Here is a 14,130-nt window from a genome sequence, read left to right on the forward strand (position 1 = left end):
TCCCGTGTAGCTGTTTGCCCAAACTATTCTCTTTTCCCCTGCTACTTAATGACAAGGTGCAATAACAACAGCCTACTATCCCAGGATAAGCTGGCCATCTGTTTGCTTTGGATCCAAGTGTAATTCTCGTTATGCTACAAAAGGGATATAAATTACAAATGTTGTGTGTCCTTTATCAGAAGCAGAGAGATTGAGAGGCTTGGTCAAGGTCAAAAGTAAAACTTAACTGAGCAACTGGTCCCAGTAGCTTGTGATCTATTTTAATCACAAGACAAAAATCCTTCGTGCACTATGTAGATCCCACCAGAATTACAGTTAAACCATGTTGCCTTTTTAGTACAGGATCAGGTAGAGAGCCAAGGGGGAAAAAAAAAAACTTTACCCCTCAAACTTTTTCCTCAAGCATTCCTCTTCGAGGCACATTTGGTATTTGTTTTTAAATCTGGCCAATTTTCAGTTTTAAAAACCTGATGCATAAGAGTTACTTGATATTCTGAAGGCGTTATTTTAAGATGAAACAATGTAAATTCTGATTTGGATGGCAGATGGCTGGCAGTTCACTGTTTGGCAAACCAACTGGTATGGTATGTTAGAAAGTCAGAGCAGCAGGTAGTACAGCTCAATTTGAAACGACCACAGATGCTAGGAAAGGAGCGGGGGAGGGGCACAAGCTGGTCAGGAAATTAAGAACAGTAGTCAGAGCTCAGAGGGAAAAAAAAAGGGATGGTAATTAGCTGAAAGTTTTCTTCTTCCAATCAGCACTTTTTGAACGCAAGATATCAGAGAAGTGAGAAGGCCCCGTAGAATTGCTTGAACTTGAATCATGGTTAACAGCCCCTTGCGGCTTGCCCTGGACCTGGGTTTCATACAGACGATAGGCATGCAAGAGATGAACGTCACCCCCGTGTGAAGGTCCAGCTTCAAATCTATGCACCATGTAAGTCCCATGTTGAGGGCTTGAGTGACAATCAGTCTTGAGCCCTGCGAGGCAGAGTGGTGACTTTCATCCACACCAAATACGCAGTTGCTACATGGGGACGGGTCTAACATAGAAACGGGCCCTAAAGGTTTGTACAAGCGGGTGGGAATGCTAGAGAGATGGGGGTGTTGTGGCTTTAGAAGCACAAATGAATTCACCTGAGCTGAGCATCTGAACTCTGGATCTGGGTTTGAGTTTTTCACCCACTATCATCTTCACTTTGGATTCTTCCTTGACCCCCAGTACCATATTTTCTCACGTAGAGCATGCCCAGTATATAATATGCATCTTGTTTCTGGAGGACAACCAGAAAAAAAAAGATCTTCCTTTGTAGGAACTAAGGGCATTTGTACACGTTTAGGCCATGGCGCCAGGCGCTTTTAAAAGCTCCTGGTACTGCAGTGCCTACATTTGTATAAATGGCAAAATGTGAGTCAGGGCTGAGAAAATGGCAGTGGTGTGCTTTTGAACTAAAACAAATCAAAGATGTTTTAGTTCAAAAGCATGCTGCCACCATTTTCTCAGTACAGATGTGCATTTCACCATTTATACAAACGTATGTGATGCAGCCCTGGGCACGTTAACTTGAGTGCAGGGCAGACTCAATTAATTGCCAGATCTCGGCATATATAAATGGATGTGTATAAATGCCTTAAGCATCAGAAGCTAAGGAGTCAAGCCTGCCCCGTACACTGAGGTGGCCTGCAGACCAACCTGGCATACTGGGTCCAGAGCCATGTGCCGGTGCAATCTGACACGCAGGGGCCATGTTGTTTGGTCAGGGAGCTCCTCAAGGGTCCAGAATTTGGCAGCAGGGGAAGGATGGCAATATGGCTCCCAGACCCAGAGTAATTAAATCTGCTGCTGCTCCCCCACCACTAAATTTCCAGACTTGTAGCGATGCATTTTTCTCTCATATAATGTGCACCCCAATTTTCACCAGATGGTTTTGGGGAAAAAGTGTAGGTTATATGCAATAAAATATGGTATTTATGAAAGTGCTGGCTTTTTATTTATTCAGGTAATATTGATTGGTCTTAGCCAGAGGGATGGGAACTGGGCAAATGGCTCTCATCTGGAAAATTCCAATTGAAAACATGCATACGTCTTGAAAATTTTACAGCCAAATGGTTGATAGCCTGGAAATGCCATAAGTATGCAGATGCCCTTATAGATTTATATAAGGGCCCTTAAATATATATATAAATCCTACTTTTATATATGTTCACGCTGGAGTCCAGAGACTGATTTTGCTCTTGCTTTCATGCATGGGCAACTGGTGCCTCCTGAGTCTGGGGGGGTGGGCACCTGCAGATGCCGGTGGTGGTGGTGGTAGGAGTGGAGCTGGGCAGCTCCCACAGATGCCGGCGATGGTGGCGGGGCCAGAGCCAGAGCTGGCAAGCATCCACAGACACCGCTGATAGCAGTGGCAGTGGGGACAGCCCTGTCGGTGGGGTATGTGCCCTCCCCATGCATCACCTATGCTTTCTTGTATAATACACTGGGGTAACAGAACTGAATGTCAGCACAAGTGATCAGAATGATCTGATTCCACTGTTATCTGTTATTGCTGAAAAGCAGAGTAACACATTTTTCTGTTCAATGTTAGCTAGCCATGTAGCAACAGTCACCAATACCCTTTCCTTCCTGTATACATGTTATTTTCTTAGTACCTATAATCTTCATTGTCTTTGATTTAGATATAACAAGCTCTCACTCTAAGGTATGCATTTTAATAATTTAGTCAACAGCAATGTACTATACATTTTGCTGCCTGTCTTTCCCTTTTATATGAAGCTTATGGGGATGAAGTAGTTAAGTACAAAACTAATATACCTGTGAACATATGCAAATCAACCTAGCAGATGAGGCAATTAGCTACACACTTAATTTATCTGAAACGTAGGAGGACAGGATATTTCAGCAACTACATACTATTATTCTGTGATACTTAATCAGTACTAAATTGTGTAAGAATGGTTTACTGTTTACATGACATAAAACGGACTTGCATAGATTTCGTCTGCCACAAACCATGCTATATACCAGTACTTAGGAATGAAGGAAAAATATATAGTATGTGAAATGTGATAAATTATTTGAAAAGCAGTATCTTACCAGGAATGAGAGACTACTGCAATGCATACACACAAAGGGACAGAAAGAAGATTGCCTGTGTGACTTAAACTTAGTCATCTCCTGGCTTCTGAATGCCTAAAAATGCAAATGTAATATATGCATACTGACATATGTGTGGAATTTCATAGGGTGGGGGGGTTGGTTTAAAGGAAAAACATTATCAAAAACATAATTAACTTGATAATACTGGCATATCCTATACTGTGTATTGTATCAGAAAAGATTCAAATGAGATGATATCTTTTCAGGTGTAAGGAGCTGTCCACCTATAGCTCACAAAAGGTGCAAGATTCAGTCACTACTCACTATAAAAAATACATTGATATTTAATTACCATCTCTGTTACCCGTCAATGCCCTACCCCAAAATATGACTTACTAAGCATGTCCACACATGCATTAATGCGCTTTTCCTAATGTGCATTAAATTTAGTACCTTCAATGTGAGGTACTAAATAAATGCATATTAAGCTGCCCTAATGTGCAATAACGAAAACACCTGTTTGTTAAGTGACGCTTAATGCATAGTGGCCTACTTTACTGTGCATTACTGTAATTCCACTTCTTTTATGTGATGCTTTAATGTGCAGTAAAATAGGCTACTATGCATTGAAGTGCACATGTAGACACACACACTGAGAGAAATGTTTTTGCATGTATGTTATTCCCATAATGAACAAAAACTATTTATGCCATCATTTTTTAATAAACCTCACAAATGCTTATAGGAGTCCTACCATGGTTTAAAATTGGCAAAGATCTGGACATAAACAGAAAATCATTTCTTATAAAATACACAGATAACACAAAGTTCAATGGAGTGTTCAATTCTGAGGAAGAAAGGGCAGTAAAATAGAACAATGTGAGTTTCTTGATAAGCTGGGTCCCTTGAAACAAAATAGAAGTTTTAATGCAATTTACAGATTTAGAAGTAAGGAATGCAAGCCTTATCTACACAATGGGGGGGACTGTATCATCTGGAAAAAATTAAGGGATATAACAGACAACCCCAGATGAATTCCTTGGGAAATGATGTAGCAAAATGAGTTAATACAACTGAATGTATATAGAAGGGAACACAAATAGGCATAAGGAGGTGAAGTTACATCGGTATGCAGCATTAGATACTGCAGTGTGACAAGCAGTGCTGTCCACATGTTAAAGAGGATAGGGAAAACATTAGAGAGGGTATCAGAGACAGTTTAAAAAATGATCCTAGGATTAAAGAAAATGCTGTACAGGGAGAGAACTCAAGTGCTCAATCTGTTTAGCTTATGATAAAGAAGACTGAAAGGTGACTTGATTAGAGTCAACAAGTCCGTTCACAGGAAGAAAAAAGTAGGTAGTAAAGGGCTCTTTCATCTGGTGAAGAAAGGCTGAACCATGGCTAGAGACCAAAGCCAAATTAATTCAAATCAGGAAGTTGGGATATTTTTAACAGTCAGGCTGATTTACTCTTGGATCCAAACTGCTAAAGGAAATGGGGGGTTCTTCATCTGATGACGTCTTCAAATCAAGAGCAGAATTTCTAGAGAAGACATGCACTACTCAAACATAAATAGAACTTATTGGGGTCAGTACAGGAATATCTGGGTGAATTTTAATGGCCAATGAAGTACAGGTGGTCAAACTATGTGATTTAGTCGTCCCTTCTGAACTTAAATTCTGCAACTCAGTGAGGCACAGCTTCTCACTAAGCATCTCCATACATGACTATACATGACTCCTAGAGCTTATGGCCCTCCTTGGGGGCTTTCTTCAAGACACGGCTATTACTCCGCAAAAATCCACACAATATTATGAATAGTAGGACTACTGCTTTCTTAACGGAAGGCTGATTGAGGAAATCTGATTTCTTATTGTTCAAGATAATTTGGCATGTTAGGGGTCTGAAAATAGCTGGGTGAAACATGATTAAATGATTTTTACTGATCGTGCCAGACTGATGATCAAAATTGTCTGTTTATTCCTCCCAAAATTGTTACATGAAGAGGAGTTGTGTAGACCAGCAGTTCCCAATCTGTGGTACAGGTACCACCAGTGGCACGCAGACAACCTGTCAGTGGTGCACGTTAACAAATTTATTATAATTATTTTATATGACAAAAATTTGCTGGTTGTACTTAAGGTTGTGTCATTTTAAATTGGTGGTGTGCAATCTGTCACAGTTTGGGAATTGCTAGTGTAGACTTTTCTGTGCTGGTGGTCAATATGCTTTGCCCTTATTGGGAAAGACTACCCTTAGAAACACAATGCAGCTCAGTTTCTATAACCACTGGATTCCTAGCAACTCAGCTGGCAATGCGAGCCAAAGTACAGATCAAGGCCAATGGAAGAAAGGTTTTGGAATATGGACACTGGTCACAGGAATACATAACTTCCTATTTTGGACCACCTTGTTGTCTAGCAAATCCAGTATCATACCAGTCAGTGGTAGTATTTCACTAGAGGGGGAAGAAACATCTCATGATGCATTTAGACCTTTGCATGGCTGGTAAAAGAGGGCTGAGGGGATAAAAGATTGTTTTCTTATTGATGTGTTAAATTGAAGCATTTTCAAAAATTAACTGATCCTAGATTAGGAACAAATCCAAAACTACTCTTTTTTCACACTGAATAATACACAGATTTGATAGGGCTATGATTTTTGATCACTACGGATCCTATCACCCTGTGAACTGGTGACCAAAAGGTAAAAGGTTTCCTCTCTCTTTTCCAATCCCATGATTACAACACAGCGATCCTATTTTAACATCCAGCGTAGGCTCTTAAATCCTAAACCCCTGGTTTGTTCAACTGCAGTGAAACTACAAGGAACAGAGAAACAACATTTTGGTCCTTTGCTTTTGAAAAAATATCTCAGAAATGCATCCCACACATCGATCCTTGCCATACCATTATCTCTTAAAAATGCTTCTAGCAATATCATGCTTCTATTGAGATACTGTTAATTAGTGAAATCTCATGCTTTTCATATCATCGCCCTAGTTAGCAGACAGTAAACAACCTCTAGAGCCAAAAGGAGTTGAAGAAGAACATGCACAATAGTCATAGCTCAGCAATAGACTTTTTATACAACAACGCTTTGCAAGCAACCAAAAGTATAATACCCAGAAGAATTGATGTGCATGGGCTTTATGTCTGCCTCCAAAGGATAACAATGGGATCTGTGGGTAGATCCAGGATTTCCAAAAGGGAGGTCTGGAAACAGCGACCTGCACTGCAGCGTGGCTGCACCCCTGCTACCGCCCACCCCACACGAGGGCGACCAACCACATTGCAGCAGCAGCAAGGATTTTTTTTAAGACCTTCAAGCAGGTAAAAATGTTCCGTCTCCTCCCTAACCCTGTGTGCTCGGCGGACCATTCCTTTCCCTCTCTTCTTTCTTTGCCCCGCAACTGCTGCCATCGCCAGCTGCCACAGGGGCAGGGGGAACTCCAGAACCGATCCTGCCCCACTGCAGCCAGGGTGCACATGGAGCCAGGCTCAGCTACAGACAGCGGCGGCAGAGGATGGGTTCTCTTCCCCCACACTTGCTTTCAGGCTGGCAAGGAACACCCAGGGAATTAGGCAGGGAGAAGGAACCTGCACGCTGCTGCTATTGCTGTCCCAGACTGAGCCTAGCTCTGCACAGACACCAGCTGGAGCGGGCAAGAGGTGGCTCTGGAACTCCCCCTGCCCCTGCAACAACCAGAGACAGCAGCAGTGGTGGGTGAAGGAGGGAGGAAGGATGAGGAAGGGTGGGGAAGGGAGGTGCTTCTGAGCACAGAGGGAAAGGGAAGAGAGACTCTTATTTGTTCCAGGGACTTAAAAAACAGTCCCCAGCTACTGCTCCCACAGCACTGACTGAAAGGTTGGGGTGAGGAAGTGGGGTGCCACTGCATGCCACCCCATCTGTCCTGGTAGGATCTGTGTACTTTGAAAAGCACACATAATTAAAATATGCCAACCAGTGTAAGAATAATTGCTTGAGTTGAAGGGACACCATTTAAATCCTATAGAACAGGGGTTCTCCAACTTTCCTATATGGCCCACCTAAATCACTAGACATCCATCTCCCCTCCTATGCACACTCCTGTGAACCAATCTCCTACTCATGGAGACATAACATTTCTGGCAACTACAGTGGTTACTCACATGGAAAGGTCACATTCATAGAATCATAGAATCACTGAGTGGGAAGGGACCTAGACAGATCATCTAGTCCGACCCCCCTGCCATGGGCAGGAAGGAGCACTGGGGGTGGGCAGGGTCATAAGACCCCAGCCAGGTGCCTATCCAGTCTCCTGTTGAAGATCTCCAGGGAAGGTGAAAGCACCACCTCTCTGGGAAGCCTAGTCCAGGCTCTGGCCACCCTTACCGTGAAGTAGTTCTTCCTAATACCTAACCTAAACCTCTCCTCCCTCAGCTTGTGGCCATTGTTCCTGGTGACTCCAAGGGGGGCCCTGGTGAACAGACTTTCTCCGAGTCCCTGCTGGTGGCCCCTGAGAAGGTTGTAGGCAGCCACAAGATCCCCACTCAGTCTCCTCTTCTGGAGACTGAAGAGATTCAGGTCCCTCAGCCTCTCCTCACAGGGCTGGCCAAGGAGGCCCCCAACCATACGAGTGGCCTCCTCTGGACCCTCTCCAGGTTCCCCACATCCTTCTTGAAGTGCGGCGCCCAAACCTGGACACAGGACTCCAGCTGTGGCCTGACCAGCGCCGCATAGAGGGGGAGAAAGACCTCTCTGGACCTGTTAGTGATGCCCCTGTTGATGCAGGACAGGGTGCGATCGGCTCTGCCTGTTGCTTCATCGCATTAGCGACTCATATTCATCCTGGAGTCAATCCTGTCTCCAAGATCCCTCTCTGCCTCTGTGCTGCTGAGAGGGCAGCCCCTAACCTATAACCATAATGCTGGTTCCTTCTCCCCAGGTGCAGCGCCCTGCACTTCTCCTTGTTGAACCACATCCTGTTCAGATCCGCCCACTTCTCCAACCTATCCAGGTCTGCCTGGATGCAGTCCCTGCCTGCTGGTGTATTCACTTTACCCCACAGCTTGGTGTCAACTTGAACAGGGTGCTCTCCACACCCTCGTCCAGGTCACTAATGAAGATGTTGAACAGCACCAGCCCAAGGACTGAGCCCTGGGGGACTCCGCTGGCCCCACCCTCCCAGGCCAACATTGACCTGTCCACCACCACCCTCTGGGTGCGACCCTGGAGCCAGTTTGCCACCCGTGACATTGGGCACATCTACACGAGACACTACTCCATGGTGGCTCACTGATACAGCGCAGTAGCTGAAAAAAAACAGTGTGCGGGCGGTAGTGTGCCAGGGGCTGCCTGGCCCCATTGCATGAGGCTCGCATGCAGTCCGCCCGAGCTGCATGTCCCTGGGAAGAACCCCGCTCACTGCTACATGCATGTCATGGGGAATGGTGGAGAGCTCCGTGCTATGGAGCTAGGCTGGCTCTGCCCTGCCGCCCCAGCTGAGCCCCATGACCTGTACTGCTAGCTTTATCACTCAGGGCTCTGTGGGGCTGGCTCCACACGCTGCTTCCACCTGCGTCCAGGGACTTGGGTGGAAGCATAGGGAGCTGCACGCTATGGGGCTGGGCAGGGCTGGCCCTGCTCACTGCCACTACATGCAGCTCCAGGGACTGGCACACTCCAAGGACTCTGTGGACCTCCTCCCCCCCAACACACACATCCCCATACCCTCCCACAGCCCCCACACACAATCCCAACCCCAACCATAACTCCACATACACCCACACCTTACCACAGCCCCATACCTACAATAACCCCGCATATGCCCACACCTTCCCACAGTTGCCACACACACTCCCACACTCACCATAACTCCACACACACTCACACCCTCCCACAGCCCCCCCACACCCTCCCACATACCCCCAAAATCACCTTCCCAAAACACATATAACCCCCATACACCCACACTCTCCCACATCCCCCACCCCATTCACATACCCCACACCCCTCCACATTCAGCATCTCTTCTGATCACCATGAGTTTTCAAAAATGATGGCCAGTGGCTTTGCAATCATGTCAACCAACTCCCTTAGCACCCTCAGGTGCATCCCATCTGTCCCCGCGGACTTGTACGTGTCCAGCTTTTCTAAATAGCCCCTAACTTGTTCTTTCACCACTGAGGGCTGCTCACCTCCCTAAACTGTACTTCCTGGTGCATTCTGGGAGCTCACCTTGCCTGTGAAAACTGAGGCAAAAAAGCACATCATCCTTTCCTGCATCCTCTGTCACAAGGCTGCCTCCCCCATTCAGTAAGGGACCCACAGTTTCCCCGATCCTCCTCTTGCTACCGGCATACTAGTAGAAACCCTTCTTGTTACCTTTCACAACCCTTGCTACTGGCAACTCCAATTGTGCTTTGGCCTTCCTGACTTCACCCCTGCATGCCCAAGCAATGCTCTTATATTCTTCCCTAGTTATTTGTCCAAATGTCCACTTCTTATAAGCTTTCTTTTTGTAATTTAGTTTACTAAAGAATTCTCTGCTAAACCAAGCTGGTCTTCTATCATACTTGCTAGTCTTCCTGCGCATCAGGATGGGTTGCTTCTGCACTCTCAGTCAGGCTTCTTTAAAGTATAGCCAGTTCTCCTAGACTCCTCTTCCCCTCAGACTGGCTTCTCAGGGTATCCTGCCCATGAGTTCCCTGAGTGAGTTTAAGTCTGCTTTTCTGAAGTCCAGAGTCCTTACTCTGCTGCTCTCCTTCCTTCCCTTCCTCAGGATCTTTAACTCTATCATCTTGTGGTCACTGCTGCCCAAGTTGCCATCTATTACTACATTCCCCACCAATTCTTCCCTGTTTGTGAGCAGCAGGTCAAAAAGAGCATGGCCCCTAGTTGGCCGCTCTAGCACTTGCACCAGGAAGTTGTCCCCAACACTCCAAAAGCCTGGATTGCCTGCCCACTGCTGTGTTGTTCTCCTAGCAGATGTCAGGATGATTGAAGTCACCAGGGTCTCTGGAAACTTCCATTAGCTGCTTGAAGAAAGCCTCATCCACCATTTCCTCCTGGTCTAGTGGTCTATAGCAGACCCCCACCATGACATCACCTTTGTAGCTCTCCCCTCTGACCCTAACCCAAATACTCTCAACAGGCCTATATTCGGTTTCATGCTGGAGCTCTGAGCAGTCATATGGCTCTCTTACATAAAGTGCAACTCCTCCTCCTCTTCTTCCCTGCCCATCCTTCCTAAACAGTTCGTACCCATCCAGGACAATGCTCCAGCCATGCAAGCTCCCACCAAGTCTCTGTTATTCTAATCAGATCATAGCTCCATGACTGTGCAAAGACTTCCAATTCTTTGTGTTTGTTTCCCAGGCTCCATGCATTTGTGTACAGGCACCTGAGGTAACTAGTCGATTGCCCTGATTTCTCAGGAAGTATGAGAGCACCTCCCTTGCTGCCCCCTCCTGCTTGCTCTTCCTCCAGGTCACTGTCTCTTATGGGTTTACAGGACAGAGAGAAGTCCCACACAATATATTGGTTCAAATCAGTATGCTGATGGAGCCCTGTTCATTTCCACTATGATCACAATTTTTATTCCTTTAATATGTTTATTAAAACTCCTTAGTACCCATATAACACTGCTTAGCTTTAAGAAATAGCACAAACATTATAAACACAATAACTACATATATTAGAAACAATGCTCCAAACGCACTTCCTTCCCAAACAATGCTATAAGAATTAGTATTACAAAAACAGATACTTATAATCCTAGAATTCAAAGAAACCAAATCCCCAGATATACTTTAATTCTTAGTTATGGATTTAGGGTTGGTCTCAGCAGTGATAAGAACAAGTTCCCTTCCTTCAGTCCTACTTGGGCGCTCCGTGGCTTCAGCGTGAACGGGAGTTCTTGTGCATGGAGAGGGTGGTTCAGGTGACCAGTCTGATTTGACCTACACTTGCAATTCTTCCTTTGGTGTTCTGCAAGTGAGGTTACCTCCAAATTGGAACTGTAGGTTACAGGTTATATACTGAGTGAGTTGCTGTCTTGGGCCCCTCCTACCCAAACCTGTCACTATTCCCAAATTGGGCTCGGATTTTACTCAACAGATTTTTACTGGGTGGTCAGTTTGTCTTCCACAATGGAGTTTGTCCACTGACTATTGAGCTTATCTTAAATTCTTGCTTTTTGGGAAATTTTCCACAACACTGTGGTGACCTCTCTTCCCAACCCCCTTTCAAAAGTTTCTAGGGTTTGATCTCTCAGAATGTTTGCTTAAGGGTCATTTTTCTTGTTCCTAGGTTAACTTGTTAAAGGCCTCTAAAGATAAGATTGAGAACCTAAGACTTTTAAACAAACTTATTGCAGGGCCAGGCAAAGCAAGCAATGGCCAAGATAAGAAGATGAACCTTGCCTTTTGTCTAAACTGGCTAAGGGGCAGTTATTACAAGAATTCAAACTATTACATTCAATATGACAGTCACCCACTTCCCCACTTACCTCCCAACTTTGGTCTCCATCCCCTAGCAAACTTAGTTTAAAGTCCTCCTCACTGTTAGAGAGTCTGTCTGTGAAGACACTGTTCCCTCTTTTCATCAGGTGGAACCCATCTCTTCATATGCATATAGGAATGTATATAGAAAGCCTCTTCGAGATAGAGTATCTAATGCCTGGGCCCTTGAATACCACTCCTTTCTCATACTTTCTTATAGAGGCAAGTGGAAGATGGTAGTCTTCCCGGGGCTCACTCTGTTAAGTGAGAAATAACGACTAATGCCATCAACTTGGTGACCAAACTGCAATGACAATTATCTCCCAATCTTTCAGAGTAGCAACTCAACAGCTCTTTTCAGGACCATGTAACATTCCAGATAGGTCCTGAAACATGGATCCTCCAACTCAACACTGAGGGACTTTCCCAGGCAAAGTCTGGGTATCTTGTGAATATGCTGAAAACGCATAATATCAATGTCCTTGAGCTCAAAGAAACCCATGTCTCCAATGACCAACAGGCCAGCCACTACTATGTACATGGATACAACTTTATGTCTAGCCATTATCATCCAAAATATGGCTTAGCCATATAAGTGAACACCATGATGCATTTCCATGTCTTACCCCCAAATGAAGAAAAAGCTGCTTACACTGCTGCCATTAAAATAGGGGAGTTGCATATTACCAACTTATACAAGCCCTTAATTGGGAATGGCTGAAGCCAGCACTCCCAAATGCACCAATCCCAGCCTGTACATTGGTGACTTTAACAGCCACCACACTATGTGAGGTTATGAAGCAAATGAAGTTGACAGTGAAGACCTTATGGATTGGATGACCACAGAAGACCTGCAACTGGTCTTCGATCCCACACAGCAAGCAACTCAGCCCAGTGTCAATATAACTATAACCAAGATCTCACCATCGTGTCCAAAGATCAAGGCAGAAGTATGCTGCATGCATCCTGCAATGTACTCTCCAACTTTCCCAACAGCCAACATAGGCCCATCACAGGGGCAAACAGGTCAACTGCTAAAATTTTGGAAAAATGTTTTTAGTGAATAATAATTTTCCTTGATTCAACACTTTCCTGTATAGTTAATCTATTTTTATTTGCAATATGCCCATTGGGTGAACAAACTTGGATGTAACAACAATAGGTAGCTTCCACTGAAGAGAACTAATACCCCTCAGTCAAGAGATCTGGAGTACCAAACTGACTTACTCCTGCCTCCCAGGCCCCTTCCCCCTCCTCAGCAGGAATTAACTGCATGATCAGCCAAGCCAGAAAGGCAGAAACCCAAAAAACAAATAGTGTGTAAGAAGGTTTGTGTACCATGAAAAGAGTTTCTTTCCCTATGTAAGAAAGCAAGAACCTGCCCATTTTCTTTGTGGAGACATAATATAACCCACTCTTCACTGTGTTGAAAGCAGGGATCCTGGTTTTCCTTTTAAAAATCACAAATTCTCAGATAAAATCTCCAAATTCTATGACTAAAACCCCCAAAATCCATGTTTTTCCATGATTAAAATGAAACACCACTATATGAATAGGTATTTGTTGAAAACAATGTTTCATTGATATATTGACATTTTTAAAGCAATTTGGAAGTCTGATGGTGCCTCAACCATTATAATAAAATACATTTTAAATATGTATACATTTTGGAATTTGATTTAGGATTTTTTATCATGGAAACTCAGAGCTCCTCCTGCCCCCTTTGCTCACTAAGACCCAGGTCCAGTTGTGGCTGCTCCCGCTCCCCCCTCCCCACCTGCTTGTATGCAGCTGCCTCCTTGCGAGTTGATAGCTTGCCCTCCAGTGTGATTCCCCAAAAGGTCCTCAGGGGTTCTTGTCTGCCATGTCTTGTTGTTAAGGTTTATCAATAGGAGGAATTTCTCTAATCCTGCCTCTTCTGGTTTCCTCTTTGGTCCCTCACCAAGGTCTTTGTCTCAGGGCTCCACCTCCCCTACACTCTACCTTGCACCAACCAGTGATGATGTTAGTTGTTGGCCGTGGCTAAAGCAAAGTCAGTCAGCCATGGCTGGGATCCCTTACCTAATCTCAGTCCAGGTTTGAATGGTGTACCGTCTGTCACGGAGTCACGTAGGTGCCCTGTGACTGTGAGGGTGATTGGCAGAGCTGCCAATCACCCAGGCAGCACAGGTGCCGGTTGCCAGGGTGACCAGATGGGTCACGTGGCCAGAAGGGGGCAGGGCTAGGCCTTTATAAACAGCTTAGGCCGCAGCCTGCCAGACAGTTCCCTTCTGGCTGCCGCAGGAGCAGGAGCAGGGGCTCTGTGGCTGAACTGAGCAGCCTGAGGCAAGTGTGGCAGCCGTACCATACTAAGCGGCTGCGATGATGCAGGGAACAAGATCGCCTTCAAGGGCAGGTAGATTCGGAGGACCGGGTGAAGCTGTTGGGGAGCGAGGAGGCCTCAGCGGGGCCCCCCCAACAGCTTGGGGGCTCCAGAAGTTCGTGCCAGGGAGGCACAGGCCCCAGAAGGGGCGAGGCCCCAGATGGGGCGAGGCGCAGGGTGCG

General features: G+C 45.4%; 1 protein-coding gene across 1 annotated transcript in view; it reads right to left on the reverse strand.

Moving 5' to 3' along the window:
- MSRA (methionine sulfoxide reductase A) overlaps positions 1 to 14,130 on the reverse strand; it is a 442,159-nt gene that overhangs the window by 63,622 nt on the left and 364,407 nt on the right. The gene's annotated exons all lie outside the window — the stretch shown is intronic.

The sequence above is a fragment of the Crocodylus porosus genome, unplaced genomic scaffold (genome assembly GCF_001723895.1).
Source record: "Crocodylus porosus isolate Cpor-Errol unplaced genomic scaffold, CroPor_comp1, whole genome shotgun sequence".
In the NCBI taxonomy this organism is placed as follows: domain Eukaryota; kingdom Metazoa; phylum Chordata; order Crocodylia; family Crocodylidae; genus Crocodylus; species Crocodylus porosus.